We start from the raw sequence: 22,515 nt of genomic DNA, 5'->3' as shown, positions 1-22,515 counted from the left end.
CTATCCTTCCATGTTTGCTTTACGCTCTGCTAATAATACAAAACTAACACATTCCATAATCCGAACCTCTCAATCCCATACCCAAGACTTTGCTCATGCTGCACCAGTTCTTTGAAATGCGCAAAACATTAGGCAGGCAGATGACATTCCCTTATTAGTCATCTCTACTATCGCTATGCTATCCTCCACCCTCATTTAGCAATGTTTCCTATGCTCTATGCATTTTAGACATTCAGAGATTAGTTAGTGACTGGATTACTTGCCTTTTCGTGATCTACCCAATTAATAATAAAAAAGCAAAACTATTGTATACCGTATTTTTCGCCATATAGGACGCACCGGCATATAAAACGGAACCAATTTTAAAGGTGCAAAATCTAGAAAAAAAAGATACTGAACCCAACAGTGATCTTCAAGCTGCGAACCTTCAGATGTTGCAAAACTACAACTCCCAGCATGCCCGGACAGCCAACGGCGTGCTGGGAGTTGTAGTTTTGCAACATCTGGAGGTCCGCAGGTTGAAGACCACTGGATAGGAGGTAGTACTCACGTGTCCCAGCCGCTCCGGACCCGTCACCGCTGCCCTGGATGTCGCTCCATCGCTGTCGCCGCATCTCCGGGCGTCTTCTTCCCCGGGATCCACGCTATCCGTCGCCGTCATCACGTCGCTACGCACGCCGCTCCTATTGGATGACGGGACGGCATGCGCAACGACGTGATGATGTTGAAGTAGAGCGCCGGCCATGCAGGGGATCCCGGCACGGAGCAGACACCGAGGAGGCAGGTAAGGTCCCTCCCGGTGTCCTGTAAGCAGTTCAGGACGCTGCAATTTCACCACGGCGGTCCCGAACAGCCCGACAGCCAGGTTAGAGTCACTTTCCCTTCAGACGCGGCGGCGATCAGTGATGTCCTGTATTAGCCGCAGGTCCCGGCCGTTGATGGCCGCAGGGACTGCCGCGATAGGTGTGTGTATTCGCCATATAAGACGCACCAACTTTCCCCCCTAGTTTTGGGGAAGAAGAAGTGCGTCTTATATGGCAAAAAATACGGTAAATAAAGCCTCTTTACTATTGACTAGTGCACCTTATTGACTTCCCAAGAAGTTATCTTACTTGTCTGTGGATCATAGCATAATTTATTTTAGTTGTGCAGTAAAACTACAGGCAGTGGGAGGACAGGTAACAGCAGGAGCAATACTGTCCTTCTACATGTCCTCTCGGTGCATGTTATTTTACTGCACAACCTTTTGTCTCCACCCTATTCCTCATAGGCTGTAAGCCCTCCCTCCTATTGTTTGAATCATTAGTGGATAATTTTGCAATGTCTGATTTTTGTCTGTATTTGATCCCATTGAAATGTAAAGGGCTGCTGAAATTATTATTATTGCTATTATTAAATTCTACAATTTTGGAAGTACAAGTTCCAAGCCCCAGCAGGGGTGGACTGACCGGTCTTGTTAGCAGCACAGCAGTGTAAGCAGGTAAGTAATACCTTACCCTTCCCCTGTTGGGTTCTGCCTATATACATGGGATGGGGGTTGTGGTCTGTCTATATACATTGGGAGGGCAGTGGGGTTCTGCCTATATACATGGGGTGGGGTGTCGAGGAGGGGAGTTCTGCCAATATACATGTGGTGGGGGATGGGTTCTGCATATATACAAAAGGTGTGGGGTCTGCCTATATATGTGAGGAGGGTCTGCCTATATACATTATACATGAAGGGGGAGGGGTTCGTCCTATATACATGGGGTCTACCCATATCTATGGTGTTATATGGGGACACAGAGGTTGCTTAGCTGCTATATAGGAGCACAAAGTTGACACTATTACTGTATAGGGAAAAACAGAGTTTGTGTAGAGGTAGGGATAGTGCTGGATCAAGGAGCCTAAAATGTTTGTCTGGTAGATTCTGTGGCGATGAGTCATGGCTGGGAGAAGTCGTCATGGCCAGATAGAGAAGAAAAGGAAAAGTAAATTACCTCAATCAGAGAAGACGTCACTTGGGTGTCAATGATATGATGTATTCTGTCTGACTTTGTCCCAATGCTGTACTGCAGAACTAACAGCTCCCTGCCTTATCACTGCTTAGATCATACTGGCAGCTGTAGTTTTACATAGTAAAAACTTATTACGTGCTTTCCTCTTGGCAATTGGTATATTCTTGGGTCTGTATTATGCAGGGGGGTCTGTAAAAAAATTGGGGGTCTGATATTGGTTTCTTATCCTGGGGTCTGCATTATGTTGGCAGGGAGGTGCGATACTTGGGTTTGATTCTGTGGTCTGCCTGATACTGGGGTCTGATTCTGGGATCTGTATTATGCAGGGGGTTGATACTGGGGTCTGATTCTGGGGTCTGTATTATACAGGAGGGTTATACTGGGGTCTGATTCTGGGGTCTGAATTATGCAGGTCTGGTCTGGATTAAAATTTGTGCTGAATAAAAACTTTAATGGCTGTTGTGGGCTATCCTCTCCCTCTGCATTGTCCTAATTGTAAGGTCCATAGAGACAAGCCACACCCCCACAAACCCCTCTCTGAATAAATCATTCCAATAATAAGACACACCCCTTGAGGGACATGAGGAAGTGTTTGGGTGGGATAAAGGGTGGGAAAGAGGTGGAGCCAGGGGTGGAGTCTTGTAGGTGGGTCTTGAGTTATTTGGTCCAGGGGCCCTGAGTGTTGTCAGTCCACCCCTAACCCTCAACAACACTCCATAGTATAGGTACCGCAAACCTATGAAAAACCTTATAGAACCAGATAGCTAGCATGCTTAAAGGGGTATTCCAGGCAAAAACTTTTTTTTAAATATCAACTGGCTCTGGAAAGTTACACAGATTTGTAAATTACTTCTATTAAAAAATCTTAATTCTTCCAATAGTCATTAGCTTCTGAAGTTTTCTGTCTAACTGCTCAATGATGATGTCATGTCCCGGGAGCTGTGCATGATGGGAGAATATCCCCATAGGAGCTGGACAGCTCCCGGGACGTGAGTCATCAGAAAGCAGTTAGACAGAAAACAGCAACTCAACTTCAGAAGCTAATAACTATTGGAAGGATTAAGATTTTTTAATAGAAGTAATTTACAAATCTAGAAAGAACTCCGTCCGGCACCAAGGTATGAGGTAAAAAAGGCTTGTCTTTATTTATTCCACTGCAGGATACATACAGATAAAGATGTCTGACGCGTTTCGCCCTTTGCAGGGCTTAATCGTAGACTAATACATCTCATAACAAACACGATTAAAATACTGAGCGGTCCGATCACATGACCTACCGCATCATCACATTAAAATTACATGGAAGAACTGGATACCTGGATAACACATGGATCACACCCTATTTGGAAAAACCTGAGGTAACTGTCTACGAGCTAATTCACACCATCCTATTTGGTCATTATTCCTATGTGCGAATTTTTATCCTAAAGTTATACGGATATAGCTGTACACCTAATTCATTTGATAATCCCTAATATTAAATACAATTGGTATGAAACAAAAGGGCCATGTATAAAACCATATCACTTATAAAATGCTAGAAACACCAAATTAACTAATACTATTTGAGATCTAATTTAAAGGCTATAAGGTATTTCTGAGATAGTAATAACAATATAATAATAATAAAAATATGAATATAGAAAGTAAAATATATATAATTATGAAATTAGGAAATATATATTAGCAACTATAAAATCACAAACATATATCGTTATAGCTAATATTATAATCTAGTATCCCCTGATTGACAAATACATTCACATACAAGAATTAATAAAATTAATAAAATCTAGTATCCCTTGATTGACAAATACATTCACATATAAGAATTAATAAAATAATATGTGCTGAGCATTACTTATACTCATCCACATTTCTATTCTGTATGATGAATATATGTAGAATCCATTTCTATCAGTAAAATCACTACAGGCTCTAATATCTAGAATAACAGAAAATAAGAGTAAATATGGCACTATCTCAGAAATACCTTATAGCCTTTAAATTAGATCTCAAATAGTATTAGTTATTTTGGTGTTTCTAGCATTTTATAAGTGATATGGTTCTATACATGGCCCTTTTGTTTCATACCAATTGTATTTAATATTAGGGATTATCAAATGAATTAGGTGTACAGCTATATCCGTATAACTTTAGGATAAAAATTCTCACACAGGAATAACGACCAAATAGGATGGTGTGAATTAGCTCGTAGACAGTTACCTCAGGTTTTTCCAAATAGGGTTTGATCCATGTGTTATCCAGGTATCCAGTTCTTCCATGTAATTTTAATGTGATGATGCGGTAGGTCATGTGACCGGACCGCTCAGTATTTTAATCGTGTTTGTTATGAGATGTATTAGTCTACGATTAAGCCCTGCAAAGGGCGAAACGCGTCAGACATCTTTATCTGTATGTATCCTGCAGTGAAATAAATAAAGACAAGCCTTTTTTACCTCATACCTTGGTGCCGGACGGAGTTCTTTCTAGCATAAGGAGTTGCCGGAGGCGGTGCCGGCAGTCCGCAGCACAGGTGCAAGAGGTGTCCGGCGCTGGTGAGAGCGGTATCCATATTCCTTTAATTTACAAATCTGTTTAACTTTCCGGAGCCAGTTGATATATAAAAAAAAAGGTTTTGCCTGGAATACCCCTTTAAGTCAATATGCTGGTGATTCAAGAGTAAGTAATACCTGATGGAAGTAAGATAGTGATGGACCAGTTACTACAAGCAGTAAAGTGTTAAAACATACACTGTGTGTATCATATTCATTTTGACCTTTACATAGGGTTTACACTTCGGAGAACTTCAAAGAAAACAGACTTACATGATTATAGGATAAGGGCAGGAAAATATTCAAACAAATTCACTTTCATTAGCTTTCCTGAAATAATATCAAAATGTTCTGCATGGAGCAGCATGAATGGGGCTTAATAAGTGTTTCCGGTACTTGCTGTTCACACCCCATTGATCTTGAACAATTCTGCCGTTTCCAAACAATAGTGCTTTAGAGGTGTTAAAAGTGCATTGGAAATTACCAATCTCAGGGTTGTAGACACATTACTGTAATATACTGTACATGGCGTGGACTTTCAGGAACATTGTTGTCCAGTTGCTTAGTATCAATAGTGATGCAGCAGCTATTCATACATAAAATGGTAAAGACAAGTACACGATGCCTCGTTTTTAGTACTAATGGGGTTTTCTACATTTATACTGAATATACTTTTATGTGTCCTAATACTTATCATGTGATACCATCAAGGATAAAAAGCACTTTAGATATTTAACCAGCTGTCTCAACCAGCTCTGTGCTGCACCTTTGTTTTGATGCTAAAAGGGCTTACTGTGGGCAGGATTAGATTATTAAGAACAATTTCTCTCCTCTTTCACTGGCATTGCTTCTATTTACAACTGTCTACATGCCTCTATATTATAAGTTGTAAGGTAGTACTGTAACTACTTACTGTCATCACATACAACACAGCTCTGCTGTTCTTTTGCTCACTAGACAGCCGCCCAACAAGAGACAGAAGCATTTCTTGTGTTCACTATCTTCTTCTTGCATAGTAACACACCCTTTAGCAGTGCCATTATCATTTGCATTCAGAAGGTCAAAAGCTTATTTCATGGAGGAACAAACTTTATTAAATGGGCACTGTCACCAACTTTATTTTTTGATATGTTGTAGTACTTATGTACTACAACATATCTCTAATATACTTTTATAAAAGTTTTTTTTAAAGTAAAATGGTTTAATTTACATTTGAAAACCGGCCACTAGAGGTCTCCCTCCTAGTGGCCGGCTGCAGCCTGGCGTGACGTCACACCTTAAAAAGGACTGATTTTGGCCTGGCAATCAGTCCTTTTTCAGTTAAGCTGCATTCGCTCCCTGCCTGTCAATCAGACAGGCAGGGAGCGAGCGCATTGGCTCCCGGCCACTCGCTGGGAGGCCACTCCTCCCGCACATCGCCGCCGCCGCCTCGTCGCCGCCGCTGTCCCTGCACGCCCGCTGCCGGACTCTGCAGTAAGTGTAATGAGGGAACGGGGTATGCGGGAGGGGGGTTTGTGATGGAGGTAACGGGGTATGCGGGGGGGGGGGGTTGTGATGGAGGGAACGGGGTATGGCGCGGTGGGGAGGGAGACGGAGGGGACGGGCTAGCGCCGCAGCGCCGCATGTAACTAGCTAATAGTTTATCTACACAGGGTGCCTCCAGCTGTTTCAATACTACAACTCCCAGCATGCCCTGACAGCCAATAGATGGCAGGGCATGCTGGGAGTTGTAGTGGTGAAACAGCTGGAGGCACCCTGTGTAGATGAACTAAGGGCGGAAGTCCCCCCCAGCAGGCATCAGTGACGTGGTGCCTGCTGGGGAAGTCTGCCTGGTAGTGAGCACACTACCAGGCAGACAAAAGGCATTTTTAATATAGGAAAAATAAAAATTAAAAGCAGGGAGGGGGTTAGGGATAGATTGGTAATAGGCAGGGACAGAAAAAAAAAATAGGATGGTGGGAGCTACTCTTTAATTAACAGAGAAAAAACAAAAACAACAAGAAAAATGTGTTGAGCTACTGTAGCTTTATGTAATACTATGAGGCTAAACGTCCATAGAAATCATTTGTACTATAAAGCACCTTTCCATTGAATAGGGTAAATGGTGTCACTTTTCCTGGAGAAAAACAATAAAGGATCGAGCTATTTACGGAATAATTTAACATGATCTTAAAAAATGAATGACCACCAGGTTCTACTGGTTGCTAGTCACATTTGTATGCAGGTCACTTGCAGGAAAGATAACTGAAATGTGTAGGTAGCAATAAACTGCCTACCTAGTAAAATAATGGGGGCATCTTCGCAGGATTTATGCAGAGGTTTGTGACTACATAAATTCCTGCGCATTAGGGCTGCCTGTGCACTTTCCCTAAAATCTTTGCCAGCTCTGCAGCTCTGAGCGAAGCCATACCCCCAGGCCGCCACCACCACAAAGCTCTGCCCACTAAGAGGGGGAGATTTATCAAAACCTGTCAAGAGAAAAAGTTGCTGAGTTTCCCATAGCAACCAATCAGATTGCTTTTATCTTTTTTGACAAGGCCTCTGCATAATAAAACAAGTGATCTGATTGGTTGCTATGGACTACTCAGCAATTATTCCTCTGGATAGGTTTTGATAAATCTCCCCCAGTGAGCGTGGTGAAAACTAATAAAAGTTTCATCATTTTCAAGCACAGATCTCTTACGTGATTTTTGCCCGTTTCTGCCACAATCATAATGATTAATGCTACCCTAAGTGTATTACATATAAAGGCTTAAAGGTGTACTCCACCCCTAGACATGTTATCCCCTATCCATAGGATAGGTGATAAGATGTTTGATCACAGGGGGCCCCGCGCGGGACCCCCACGATCTCGGCTGCGGCACCCCGCTGTAATCACTGCACATAGCAAACTCGCTCTGTGCGTAATGACTGGCGATACAGGGGCCAGAGCATTGTGATGTCACTGCTCTGCCCCCACGTGATGTCACTGCCAGCCCCCTCAATACAAGTCTATAAGAGGGGGCGTGGCGGCCATCACGCCCCCTCCCATAGACTTGCATTAACCTCTTCAGGACACCGGGCGTATGCATACGCCCGGCATCCCGAGTCCTTAAGGACGTGGGGTGTATGCATACGCCTGTGGGAATTCTGGTCCCCGCCGCTAGCCGGTTGGGGACCGGACCGGGATGCCTGCTGAAATCATTCAGCAGGCATCCTGGCACATCCCCATGTTGGCGATCTCAGAATATCGCATGTCAATTCAGACATGCGATTTTCTGCTATTCCGAGCTGATCGGGTCTCTGGTGACCATATCACCCGGAAAATAGGGATGATCGGAGCTGTCAGTGACAGCCCCAATCATCCTGAGGGATAGGAGTCAGGTCGCAGTGCTGCGATCTCCTCCTATCCCCTGCCATTGGTCAGAACTGATTCTGACCAATGGCAGCGCAAGACAGTGGGTTGCCATGGCAACCCCCCGTTCTGCGCACCCCTGGATGACGGCCAGAAATGGGAGGAGAAGATGGAGGCCGGTACCTGGCCATAAGATGGCGTGGGGACCGCAGATCATCGCTGGAGACAGGAGCAGGTAGGGAAATGACGGTGAGGGGGGGGGGGGGTAGGAAGGGGGCAGTAAGCGATATTTACTGCTGCCCTTCCTAGTGGGTACCAAACTGCAACTCCCAGCATGCCCAGACAGCCAAAGGCTGAGAGTTGCAGTTTTGCAACATCTGGAGGGTCACAGTTCGGAGACCACTGTTAGTGGTGCCCAAACGGTAGCCCTCCAGATGTTGCCAAACTACAACTCTCAGCATGCCTAGACTGCCCAGGTATGCTGGGAGTTGTAGTTCTGTAACATCTGCCCCTTCAGATTTTGCAATTTTCATGAAATTTTTAAAAAATTGCCTCTCTACTTTGAAGCCCTCTAATTTTTTTTTTAAAGTAAAAATATGTCCATTTTTTTATGTCAACATAAAGTGGACATATTGTATTTGTGAATAAAAATAAAATTTATTTGGAATATCCATTTTCCTTACAAGCAGAGAGCTTCAAAGTTAGAAAAATGCAAAATTTTCAAAAATTTCATGACATTTTGGGATTTTTCACCAAAAAAGGATGCAAGTAACGCCGAAAATTTACCACCAAAATAATGTAGAATAGGTCACGAAAAAACTATCTCAGAATCAGAATATTCGGTAAAAGCGTTTTTAGAGTTATTAATGCGTAAAGCGACGGTGGTCAGAATTACGAAAAAGGGCTCAGTCCTTAAGGTGAAAAAGGGCTGCATCCTTAAGGGGTTAAGGGGGCTGTGACGTCACGATGCTCCGGCCCTTGTATCACCCGTCATTATGCACAGAGCGAGTTTGCTCTGTGCAGTGATTACAGTGGGGTGCCCCAGCTGAGATCACGGGAGTCCCCAATGGTGAGGACCCACGATCACACATCTTATCCCCTATCCTTTGGATAGGGGTAAGATGTCCAGGGGGCAGAGCACCCCTTTAATAACCACGTCAACCTATTCAATAGAGCAGTGGGTTACATATGAATGGGTAAAAGTGCTGTTGTAAATAGTCAAAACAAGAAGGGCTATTGGTCGTTGCTGTTTTTCCATTGCCACTTCTTTAGCATCTCACAATAATAAAGAACAGAAGGGGGAAAAGCTATGGAATCCCATTTACTAACATAACATCTGCATGACAACCGCACAGAAATTGCACCACATAAAGTTCACTCCTGGGCTTTTACCTACAACATAACAGTCCAGCTTTTCTTAATGGAAAACATATGCACCAACCTAGATATAACCTAGATGTAAGGAAACGTAACATTCACATCTCATAAACCTGATAATTCCTGCTCAGTACAAACCCAAACATCTTAATATACCAGCAAATTAACAGTGGCAATATCCCTATTCTATAATACTACAATGCATTCAATGACTATATATGCATAAACCGCAATCTATAGGAGTAGGCTGATTAATGCATGTGAGTAATGCAGTGTCGTACGTGCGTCCGTGTTATAAGCCTATTAGCTTTTTGGAACATAGGTTATTATGTGTAGAACAGGAGTGATGTGCTCAGAAAACAAAATTAAAACCAGCAACAAGGCTTCCAAGAAAGAATCAAGAGATGAGTGATATATTAGATCTGGGGTTACGATGTGAATAAAAATATAAACTTCACACTTCATATGCTTCATTTAATGTGCTCAAATGATAAGATGAGGCAGCACTGGTGGAGAGACTACAGCTGCCAAACCACAAAGCATGTCTTTTTCTCAAGCAGAGGAGTAGTAAAGTATGCATATTTAACATTTTCATTGTAAGTGACTCCTTGCCTATATCTAGGGACTCTGATCCCTGCATGAAGAGCCACGTGGAAAACATGCCACAGTCTAAACCTTTAAGGCTGGAAAAATCTTTATTGTGGTAATAACATGTTAAATGGTTTAGAGTGAATGTCAAGACTTATTTATGTTTTGTGATGTATTTTACACCTATTTCTACTAAGGAAGTATTATTTATCATTATTGCAGGGAGCACCACCAGCTCTAAAAGTCTGATACATACATGTCAAAAGTTCGGGGTCAGTCGGGGCTCAGTCCTAATCTCTAGATATAGTCAGGTGAAGAGTGCAGCCTTAATCTCCACCTCGGTGCTTGTTCCTACTTATTGCAGAAGATGGGCTCCATTATAGTCTACATTATGTTTATGGTGGACTTTTGGTTCTTTTAGTTTCCTCTCACCATACCCTTGTCATTCCATAAGGCTATTGCTCAACTCTACTCCATAGATTGTATATTGTACTATTAAGGACCAACAAGCCTAAACTTATATACACTGCTCAAAAAAAATAAAGGGAACACTTAAACAACACAATGTAAATCCAAGTCAATCACACTGTCCACTCAGGAAGCAAAACTGACTGACAATCAATTTCACATGCTGTTGTGCAAATGGGCGCGACCGCTGTAACGCCCCCTTCCCATAGACTTTGGTAGAGGGAGCAGGCGTGATGTCACGAGGGGGCCGGGCGTGACGTCGCACCTGGCGGCCGCGAACACGGGAACCCGCACACAGCGTTCGGAATAATTAACTTCCAGACGCTGCGTGCGGAGCTCCGAAAGGCAGGGCAGTGCACAACATCTTTAACTGCAGGTACTACTTCTCCCAACATGGAGCACACTCTGCTCCATGCTCGAAGCTGTAGTACCTGCATTAATAGACAATTCACAGCAAGTGTCACTTCTGACACCAGATGCGATCGTCCTGTATAATGTATAGATGCGAGTGGACGGCCGGCCACTGTTCTGTGGTCCCACTGTAGTATGAGTATATGGCGTATATATACCTATTATTCATATTTCCCGCAGAGAGCTGTGAGTGGCTGGAACCATCTGGCCAATCACAGCTCTGTGTGGGAAAAATGAATAAGTGATGTGAATTCTATTCACCTCACTGGCTGGCCAGAGTATAGTGCAGAGATGCGAGCGCTATTAGTACAGGTACCACAGCTGCCATCATGGAATAGTCCGTTCCATACTGGGAGTAGTAGTACTAAAGAGCAGATAAAAAAAAAGTGTATTATGCCAACACTTCCGAAAACCAATAGCCTAAAAATTAGCAGGCAGGTATTTTTTATGGGTCCCTGTAAACCATAAATAAAGATTCAAGCTAAAAAGAATAAATAGATAAATACCTGTGCTATATGAATAATAAATGTAATTTATTGATTGATGAATAAAAAGGGATAATAAAAACATCTCAGTCAGCAGCCTCTAAATGTTTTAAAAAACAAGGCAACTATAACAAGAATAATATACAAATTGTATAAGAATAATTAAAATTACATATATGTGCCAATAGTAGAGGTATGGCTTACATACCTATTTGGATGACGGACTTGTGTTTCCGCTGCTATCCCTGGTTTGGTGGCTGCATGCAGGAAAAAAGTGCAAAAACAATATTAAAATACATTACTAATAAAAATATTAATTATTAAAATATTAAAATATAAATTAATTATAAAAAATATATTATTTTTACATTTAAATTACCCCTTTCTACATTTTTATTATTATCAGCTACATTTTTAGGTCCCTGCCCGTCCACATAAATTGCTCCATGTTTAAAAATTAACATTAACATTTGTTTTTTGTCTTTCAATTTTCGGGAGTGGGCAGGGACCAGAAAATTCAGCGCTCAATATTAAAAATGGAGCTAAAAAAAGTAAAGTTAAAATTTAAAAAATTATGATTTAGAACAAAAACTAGTGCATTTCATATATTTTTTTCTAGTTTTTGTACTAAATCATAATTTTTTTAATTTTCACTTAACTTTTTTTAGCTCCATTTTTAATATTGAGCGCTGAATTTTCTGGTCCCTGCTCGCTCCTGAAAATTGAAAGACAAAAAAAAAAAAATGTTAATGTTAATTTTTAAACATGGATCAATTCATGTGAGCAGGCAGGGACCTAAAAATGTTGCTGACAATAATAAAAATGTAGAAAGGGGCCATTTAAATGTAAAAAATAATATATATTTTTTTATAATACATTTTTTTATTTTTTATATTTGTATAGTATTTTAATATTGTGTTTAATAAAGTGTGTGTTTCACTTTTTTGTCTCTCTTATTTTTATTTTATTTTTTACATTTTTTAAGGTAGTGCTACAACTGCCAGGGAAGTCCCATCCCCCAGTTCATCCAGCCCAGTCCAAAAGGGCCAAGAGAGAAGCTAAAGTGGCTGCAATTGTGGAGGAACTGAGGGCTCAGAGGATGGAAAGGTGTGGGCCAAAGCAGCTGCTGTTTGAGGTGCGACAGGAGCAGCACCAAGACACAAAAAAATTGGAGGCCCTGTACATACGAAAATTAGAGCACCCCTGAGAGGATGAGCCATCACTGGAGCACCGCTGCGCAACTGTGATACAATTTAACAAGGTCAGGGTGTTTGGCCCCCTTATGGACTGCTGACACAGGGGAACAGTCTTATTGAACCGGGGGGCAGTACAGAGAGAGACTATCTCCCCCCAGCTATGCATTCTCTTGAGAGCGGGGAGATCGTGGAGTACATGCCAGTGCAGAGCATGAGAGGAGAGTGACGAAGCACAAATGCCATACGTACGTTGGGGTGAGCTGGAAGGTGGTAACATGCATGGCGGGCAGTTTCTTGTTTCTTAGCTGGTCTCTTTGTTTCTTTCCAGCCTTTTTTGTATAGGATTAATCTTATGTATTCCCCATCTCTCTGTCTATGCTTATGGTACTTCTTTTTCTACATGCCATATCCTGTGGTGATTATCCAGATCTGCCTTTTTCCCGTATTCCATGTATTGCTGTATTCCTTACCAGCTCAATTTTTCAGTTTTTGTCACCTATATGCCCATATTTTAATGTTCTCTCTATTTTTTAAATGTATGTCATTTTTTTATACAGTCGTCCCTCAACATACGATGGTAATCCGTTCCAAACGGACCATCATTTGTTGAAACCATCGTATGTTGAGGGATCCGTGCAATATAAAGTATAGGACAGTGGTCTACAACCTGCGGGCCTCCAGATGTTGCAAAACTACAACACCCAGCATGCCCGGACAGCCGTTGGCTGTCCGGGCATGCTGGGTGTTGTAGTTTTGCAACATCTGGAGGTCCGCAGGTTGAAGACCACTGTTAGAGGAAGTTGTACTCACGTGTCCCCGCCGCTCCGGACCGTCACCGCTCGTCACCGCTGCCTGGGATGTCGCCCTCCATCGCTGTCGCCGCGTCCCCGAGGTGTCCCCGACGCCCCGGCAAGGCCTCTGCTTCCCCGGCATTCGCGCTCTCCGTCGCCGCCATCACGTCGCCATGCACGCCTCTCCTATTGGATGATGGGACGACGTGCGCAGCGACGTGATGACGACGATGGAGAGCGCTGATGCAGGGGATCCCGAAGAGGACGCGCCGGAGCCCCGAGGACAGGTGAGTGATCGTCAGCGGATAACACGGGGCACCAGAAACAGCTATCCGGTGGCAGCTGAAGCAGTGAGCGCTGCCGGATAGCCGTTTATGCGATGGCCCCGACATACAAAAGCATTGTATGTTGATGCTGCCTCTGAGAGGCCATCGCATGTTGAAATTATCGTATGTCAGGGCCATCGTAGGTCGAGGGGTCACTGTATCTGTTCAATAAATACTGTGATTTTACACGATTGGTTCTTTTTGGTTGTGAGCACTGTGTCATCTGTCTACCCTCAGTAAAGCTACCATTTGTCCGTAACTTGTCGTCGGTGTCTCCATTGCCCCAGTGCCTAGAACCAGCGGTATTATCTTCAGGTGGTTAAGGCTAAACCACGCCCTGGCATCATCTGCCCCATGGGTTATAACATCTACCCTGCACCTCCCACCCCAACGCCACACATTTGTCTATAGTTAGATCACAACCAGACCACATTTAATCTAGCAAGTGAACTTTCCTTGTGATTTCATCTTATATATAAAAAGAGAAGACCTGACTCACTGACTCATCAACGCCAAGCCTAAACCCTTGGACCTAGAAACCTGATTTTGCACAGGTGTTGTTTTTAAGACGTAGACAAGGAATTAGAAAGGATTTTTCAAAATTCCACCCTTAAGGGGGTGAAAAAGGGGTTGGGGTTTTTTCTTAATGTCCCATTCAAGTCTATGGGAAATATATGTTACTGCATAACTTCCAAACGGCTGGAGATATTTCGATAATACTTGGTCACATGTTACTTATATGTCAACTTAAAATATAGGATAGTTAATTTAACCCTTAACTACCCCTATTTGTGAGGGTCAGGGTTTTTGTTTAAAGTCCCATGCAAATCAATGGGAAATGTATGTTCCCACATAACTTCCGTACGGCTGGAGATATTTCAATAATACTTGGTCACATGTTACTTATATGTCCATTTAAAAAATAGCAGTTAATTTAACTCTTAACTACCCCCATTTGTGAGTGTGGGGGTTTTTGTTTAAAGACCCATGCAAATCAATGGGAAATGTATGTTTCCACATAACTTCCATACGGCTGTAGATATTTCAATAACTGGGACACATATTACAGGTCGGGATATGAGGATGGGATGGGAGGTCGGGATATGAGGTCGGGATAGGAGGTCGAGATTGCAGGTCAAAATAGGAGGTAGAGATAGGAGGACGGGATGATTGGGATAGGAGGTCGGGATAGGAGGTCAAGATCTAAGGATGGGATATGAGGTTGAGATAGGAGGACAGGGTAGGAGGTCGAGATAGGAGGTAGAGATAGGAGGACGGGATAGGAGGTCGAGATAGGAGGTAGAGATAGGAGGACGGGATAGGAGGTCGGGATAGAAGGTCGGGATAGGAGGTCGGGATTGGAGGTCGGGATTGGAGGATGGGATAGGAGGACAGGATAGGAGGTCGGGATAGGAGGTCGAGATAGGAGGTTGAGATAGGAGGACGGGATGGTCGGGATAGGTCGAGATAGATCAAGATAGGAGAATGGGATAGGAGGACGGGATAGGAGGTCGAGATAGGAGGAAGGGATAAGAGGTCAGGAAAAGAGGACGAGATAGGAGGTCGGGATAGGAGATCGGGATAGGAGGTCGGGATAGGAGGTCGGGATAGGAGGTCGGGATAGGAGGTCAGGATAGGAGGTCGGGATAGGAGGTCGGGATAGGAGGTCAGGATAGGAGGACGGGATAGGAGGACGGGATAGGAGGTCGAGATAGGAGGACGGGATGGTCGGGATAGGAGGTCAAGATAGGAGGTCGAGATAGGAGGGTGTGGATGGTCGGGATAGGAGGTCGAGATAGGAAGATGGGATGGGAGGACGGGATAGTAGGACGGGATAGGAGGACGGGATAGGAGGTCGGGATAGGAGGTCGGGATAGGAGGTCGGGATAGGAGGACGGTATAGGAAGAAAGGATAGGAGGTCGGGATAGGAGGTAAAGATAGGAGGTCAGGTTAGGAGAACGGGATAGGAGGATGGGATAGGAGGTCGGGATAGGAGGACGGGATAGGAAGTCAGGATAGGAGGTCGGGATAGGAGGTCGGGATAGGAGGTCGAGATAGGAGGTCGAGATAGGAGGTCAAGATAGGAGGACGGGATATGAGGACGGGATATGAGGACGGGATAGGAGGACGAGATAGGAGGTCGAGATAGGAGGACGGGATATAAGGTCGAGATAGGAGGACGGGATGGTCGGGATAGGAGGACGAGATAGAAGGTCGAGATAGGAGGATGGGATAGTAGGATGGGATAGGAGGTCGAGATAGGAGGACAGGATAGGAGGTCAGGATAGGAGGTCGGGAGAGGAGGTCGGGATAGGAGGATGGTATAGGAGGTCGGGATAGGATATTGGGATAGGAGGTCGGGATAGGAGGACGGGATAGGACGTCGAGATAGGAGATCGAGATAGGAGGACGGGATAGGAGGTCGAGATAGGAGGACAGAATGGTCGGGATAGGAGGACGAGATAGGAGGACGGGATAGAAGGACAGGATAGGAGGTCGGGATAGGAGGACGGGATAGGAGGTCGAGATAGGAGGTCGGGATAGGAGGTCGGGATAGGAGGTAAAGATAGAAGGTAAAGATAGGAGGTCAAGATAGGAGGTCGAGATAGGAGGTCGAGATAGGAGGTCGAGATAGGAGGTCGAGATAGGAGGTCGGGTAAGGAGGTCGGGTAAGGAGGTCGGGATAGGAGGTCCAGATAGGTGGATGGGATAGGAGGACGGGATAGGAGGTCGGGATAGGAGATCAGGATAGGAGGTCGGGATAGGAGGTCAGGATAGGAGGTCGGGATAGGAGGTCGAGATAGGAGGTCGAGATAGGAGGTCGAGATAGGAGGATTGGATAGGAGGACGGGATATGAGGATGGAATATGAGGACTGTTGGCAGTATATAAGCAGCGCGAGAAGGTGGGTTCCCCTGTGCGCAGACTCGGTAAAAGTCCTCAAAGGATGTCGATATTCAATTCCATGAAAGAGCAGATGTAATGTTTTGGGTTGTTTGGATGCCCGCAGACTTTACCCAGAGCGGCCTCACTACTATAGGATCGTAAAAAGTTAATCTATGTTGCCCCAAATTTAACGCGAGGGAAGCCGCGGGCAAAAGCTAGTTATATAATATTTAGCAAATTCTGTTAAACAAGCAAACAAAAAAACTATTTTATGTTGGCTGGTCCATTGTACCAGTTAAAGGAGAAGTCTTGGGGAAAAAAGTTATCCCCTATCCCCAGTATAGGGGATAAGTTTTAGATCGCTGGGGGGTCAGACCAATAAGGGCCCCCTGCACTCTCCTCCACAGCCGCGCATCACAACCCCAGCCTGAAGTGGGGGCCGCCACGCCCCCTCCATATAGCTCTCCAATAGAGCTATATAGAGGGGGCACGGGGGCCCCCGCTTTGGGCAGGGGGATGACGAGCCGCTGTGGAGAAGAGCCGGGGCTCCATACAGGAGATCGTGGGTGGCCCCAGCAGTCGGTCCCCTGTGATCAAAACTTATCCCCTATCCTGCGGATAGGGATACAATTTCTTCCACGAGACTTCTCCTTTAATAGCTTTCCTGCAGATTAGATGGTAAGCTTACTGGCAGCCATTTGACATATATATGAATTCACACAATGGTAGAGATCTCCTTTAACACTGTTACCTAATAATCAAGAATATAATTACCCTAGTAAATAGTGGGATTGAACAAGGAAAATTGGTAATTTCTTTTGTTACATTGATACATTTATTCTATTGTTCGTCTCCTATCTAGTGGTCTGTAGCTTGCATTGCGATGTAAAGGCAATGCCTCCAGTTTGCAGAAACAAATGTAATTATGCATTAGGTTCATCTGTGTTTATAGATGTAAAACCACAGGTATTCTATAGAACCAAATGAGAAACTCAACTATGCTACGCTGAAAAACTCATTTCTCCTTCATTGATAACCTCATTTGTAGTTGATTGATTTCTTTTATTTTATGTGACAATGCTACATAATTTCCAGAAACCACAGCCTTTTATTATTACTGGAAGACTGGCTTGGTTTTAGGGCTCATTTTGGCCAAGGCTGTGGCTGATAAACATATGGCCGGTTCCCTGTAGACACAGGCACAAATAGTGCTTGAAGCAATGTGTAGAGGAACCATCAGCAACCCTTCACATTCTTCTCGAAAGCAATAATGAAAAGTTGAGAGATTTCTCTTGGATAAGAAACGCCCATAGAGCTGAGCCTAGATTGTATTTGGAGTGGAGCTCAGCCAGAATTGATGCAATACTGACTTGGTAAACAGGATTAATTAGAGTTTCTTTCATGTAAAGTTTAGCACAGGAGTTCAATATTCTACATGGGGCCTATTAAACCATCCCAGTGCTGAACATAATCAAATGGTATACGGCTAAATCCTATAAAACAAGCATCAAAACATATTTTCTATCTGTTTGCTTTAAACAATCATACTCTTATTTTCCTATTCTACTTAGTAAATGGCGTTCTAGCAACTATTGCAACTGTGAGTGCACCACTATTTTAAGTTACATTTAAATGTTGCTGTAGGGCTCAATAGTAGTAGACACCTGCCAATCTAGCTCACAATCATCCATTGCCATACCTTTTATCAGATTATTAACCTACAGTATACTTAAAGGCTAAGGACACCTTACACATGGAAACTATATTTGCAGTCTTCATTCCTTAATTAATTCTCAGACCCCTAATATGCACTTATCAGACTTTCTCGTGGATGTGTTCTTTCCAGCAATACATGCTGGATTTTAGGTCTTCATGTTTAGGTTGCTTCTACCTTTACTCGCACTCATTCACAGCATTTTTCCTGCACTGCTTTCCATTTCTACAACTCACAAGGGATCTCTTTTGTGACAGCAGACACTTATGCTAAGAATTTCCCCTGTCCCCCTGCACAAAATAGCACTTATACACACTGTTGGGGAGATTTATCAAACTGTGTGAGAGAAAAAGTGGAGTGATTTTCCTACAGCAGCCAATCACAGCTCAGCTAACAAGCTCTGGTAAAGTGAAAGCTGAGCAGTGATTGGTTGCTGTAGGAAAATTCCTCTACTTTTTCTCACACACAGTTTGATAAATCTGGGCCTATGTGGTTTACTACCCTACACACCATACTCATTTCTTTCCTACTTATCTACACTCTCATACTATTAAGTTCTTACTGAACACTTGGGTACTTACTGCCCTCTTCATGATCTTATCTGCCATACACAGAACTCCCCCCACCCTTGGCCTACTGTCAGGTGGAGAAGGGAAGCTCTACACAGAGACAGTATGCTGTGGGATCAGTGACAGGTGAAGCAGCACAACCAGCTACATACAGGATTTATATGGACTATAAAACATGAAAAAAAATCAGTGAACGTATGCCCATACTGTATATGGTCATGGTTGTATTTTGGCTTCTACCACCTGTACAATAATACTAATATCAATGAAAACATAAATAGATGGTCAAATCAATTCTACTTGCAATGAAAGGCCTTGTTTTTAGCTATTCAGCCAGCATCATAGTTAGGAAAAGAAGGCTGGCAGACATACTCCCACCCCCTGGTGCTGGGTGGCAGGAGGGGACATCAACAAGATAGCCTTTAAGAAGATGTAGATTCAGGGCTGCACTAACGAGCCACTTTTTAAAAATGTTTTCTGGGTTAATGTGATTGATGGCCTAACCTCCAGATAAGCCATCAATCATTCACGGGTTGGTATTTGACACCTGGCTGTTCAGTGCCTGCAGTACACAGGGAATAGGGCTGGAAGAAGTTGGCTCTATTCACTATATAGCAGTGGCACCAGTACGTCAGGTTACTACAGCTTAGCTCCTGATCAAGTGAATGCGAACTGAGCTGCAATAAGCAGTCCTAGCCAATACATAGTGAACAGAGCCAACAACTTCTGTCCCCATTCACTGTGTAATGTGGATGTCAAACAGCTGATTTGTGGGGTGCCAGATCTTTGCACCCCACTGATCACCAATTGATGGTCTATTTGAGGATAGGCCCTCAATTATGTTGGCCCAGAAAACGCAATGTTGCAAACAGTGTGAAAAAAAAAGTCTAGTTACCAATCTGTGTCAAACTACCATACCTCTATTTGCCCACAACAAGGAATGTAACTGGCCAGATATGATGTCACTCAAGTAAAACATTACAAGACCATATACAATAACCAAAAACTGCAATTTTCTCAGCCACTGTCATATGTGTTAACGGTAATCAAGCAAACTACTGTAGATGTTATCAGCTTGTATTACCTCCTTTAGCTGTCAGGCTCCACGCTCCAGCCACATGCATCGGCCACGAGCGCATTGTTCCTATGTCCCCGGCTGCCGGCGGGGCTGGGATTTGCATCGCGGGATGTGCCCGCATGCGAATCCCAGCCCGCCACTCACCACACTTCCCTGCTGCCTCTGCTGTGTCTCAGCTCCGGGACTAAGCAACAGGGCCGCGCGCACGCCGGAGCTCTAAAATTTTAAGGGCCAGTACGCCCATAATCATGTCATGCACCTGTCTCCACTCTATAAGTTCCTGCACCTCCCCCTCTTCCCTGCCCTTATCCGTGTATCCAGACCTTCCCGCTACGTTATTTGACTTTGCACCTCTGCCGCCTGCCTTGACCTTCTGCTATGTTTGACTATGCTACTGCCTTATCCTTCGGTACCTCACCTTGCCCAGCTACCTGTGTGGTCGAACCGAGTCTAGGGTAGCGACCTGGGTGTCGCCTGCCGCAGCAAGCCCATCCTGCCTTCGCGGCAGGCTCTGGTGAAGACCAGCAGCATTTTAGACTCCGCTCCCTGATACGGTCCAAGTCATCAGCCACACAGGTTAGAGGATCCACATCCAGCTCCGTAACAATAGCTTTTAGATACTTTATGCCATTACATAATACTTTCTCCATGTCACACTGAATTGCAATCTCTTTACTTTTTTAAGTATCACTGTCATTTGTCACTTTCAAGAAAAAAAAAATTCTGAAATTTGTCAAATTTAGTTTTGCTTTGTGCTTTACAGGGTTGTAACTCGAGATCGCAATAGGTCTCAGGATTGAGACCCAGTGTGATCTAAACTTTTAATCTGCCTGAAAGAAATGTCAGAAGTTTTTACAAATGACCATCACCTAGTATATGCTTAAAAATGTTAAATTTTATTACACTTACAGGAGAGTAAGACAAAATGTTTCTCTTATAATAGAGATTCTCACCATAATGCTCCATAAAGTGTTTTTTATTACACTGACTAACAGGGGCATAACTATAGGGGGTCGAGATGTAGCAGTCGTACCGGGGCCCTGGTGCTTAATGGCCCCAAGGCCCCATCTGCCCCATAAGAGACCAGTATTATAAATGGCCCATCGGTCTCTGTTGCAGGTTTTGCACTGGAGCCCAGAAGCGTTAATTTTTAACGTAAATTTGTTTTCCCTTAGTCCTAACAGCAGCACAAGTGGGGTGTTCTGCCCCTGTGAAGCTGGCAGGACGGTGGAATTTTTAATTCCGCCCAAGCAATTTAAATTAATTAGCCCCCCCATAAAAGGCCTCCTCCCCTAGGCCATCTCGCTTAATAACAAGTAACAAAAAAGTTTAGGGCGGGAAATTTGTGTGCTGCTGTTAGGACTAAGGGAAAACAAATTTACGTTAAAAATTAACGCTTCCCTTACGTCCTAACCAGCAGCACAAGTGGGGACTTAGCGAGTAACAACACAAATAGGGAGGGACTACGGCAGAGTGGCACTTAGGATTGACTGCCCAAAGGCCAACTCTTCCGATCGTTTGGCATTAACCCTGTAATGACTCAAAAAAGTATTGTGGGTGCTCCAAGAAGCAGCAGCACAAATCTGTTCCAGAGGAACAGACCTTTTCTCAGCAAAGGAAGTAGAGACTGCCCTAGTGGAATGGGCAGTGACAAAGGCAGGAGGAGTTAGCTCCTGGACTATGAAGGTCTCTCGGATTGCCTCCTTAATCCACCTACTTAGGGTAGGTTTAGAGGCTTTCAAGCCCTTGTTCTTTCCAGAAAAAGAGACAAGGAGGTGTTCCGACTTCCTGAATTCTCCAGTTCTTGAGATATAGACTCTGAGAGCTCTAGAGATGTCCAGAGTGTGGTCAACCGCTTCTTCAGGAGAGGATGGATTAGGCAGTAGAACTGGAAGAGAAATGACCTGGTTGGTATTGGAGAAAGTCGGAACCTTAGGAAGGAAGGTAGGTAAAAACCTCAACAGGACTCTGTCCTGTAGAAAAACAGTGTAAGGCTCGAAAGCCGAAAGGGCCTGAAGCTCACCCACTCTCTTGGCTGAGGTTATGGCCAATAAAAAAGTGACTTTAAGGGATAAATACCTAAAGTCTACTTCTTCCAGAGGTTCAAAGGGGGGAGCGCATAACCCCCTGAGAACAGTGGTTAAATCCCAACTGGGAATAGGTCTGAGAACTGTAGGTTTAAGTCTTTCAGCCCCTTTGAGGAATCTTCTAACCAGGGATTCTTGTGATAGAGACCTGCCTAGGAAGGCAGAGAGTGCTGCGACCTGAACCTTTAAGGTGGATGGGCTAAGACCCTTGTCAAGGCCATCCTGGAGAAAATGCAGTATTGCAGAAAGAGGAGGATCTGAGGTAACTACCTCTTTCGTTGCACACCATTGAAGGAAAATCTTCTTTATCCTGGAGTAAACCTTGTTTGTAGACTCTGCTCTCGAGTGTGCAATAGTTCTCAAGACCTTCGCAGGAAGCCCACTCCTTAGTAGGGTCCTGTCAATCTCCAGGCTGTCAGATTGAGTCTCCTCAGATCTAGGCAGGAGCCTGTGTTGTGAGACACAAGGTTCTGCACGTGGGGAAGCCTCCAATAACACCCCTGACTCATCCTCATGAGTTGGGTGAACCAAGACCTCTTCGGCCAGAATGGGATGATGGCAATCACTGAGGTCTGGTCTTGCCTGACTTTCATCAATACCCTGGGTATCATGGAAAGTGGAGGGAATATGTAGGCCAGCCTGAACCTCCATGC

At 44.1% G+C, this 22,515-nt stretch overlaps 1 protein-coding gene across 46 annotated transcripts in view; it reads right to left on the bottom strand.

The window, feature by feature from the left end:
- The window catches only part of LOC130297737 (general transcription factor II-I repeat domain-containing protein 2-like), a 1,987,867-nt gene that overhangs the window by 1,107,010 nt on the left and 858,342 nt on the right, over positions 1-22,515 (bottom strand). For 42 of the 46 annotated variants that reach the window (XM_056550554.1, XM_056550557.1, XM_056550548.1 and 39 more), the window contains one exon: positions 11,424-11,472. The exons of 3 other annotated variants lie outside the window; for them this stretch is intronic. The gene's annotated coding sequence lies outside the window, so the exon portion shown is untranslated. Of the gene's footprint in view, positions 1-10,067; positions 10,203-11,423; positions 11,473-22,515 lie in introns of those variants that run through there. One more of the 46 variants, XM_056550582.1, reaches the window with a different exon arrangement.

This window comes from Hyla sarda, chromosome 13 (genome assembly GCF_029499605.1).
Source record: "Hyla sarda isolate aHylSar1 chromosome 13, aHylSar1.hap1, whole genome shotgun sequence".
Classification (NCBI taxonomy): domain Eukaryota; kingdom Metazoa; phylum Chordata; class Amphibia; order Anura; family Hylidae; genus Hyla; species Hyla sarda.
The sequence above is the reverse complement of the archived record's forward strand: the minus strand, read 5'-3'. Positions and strand labels throughout refer to the sequence as shown.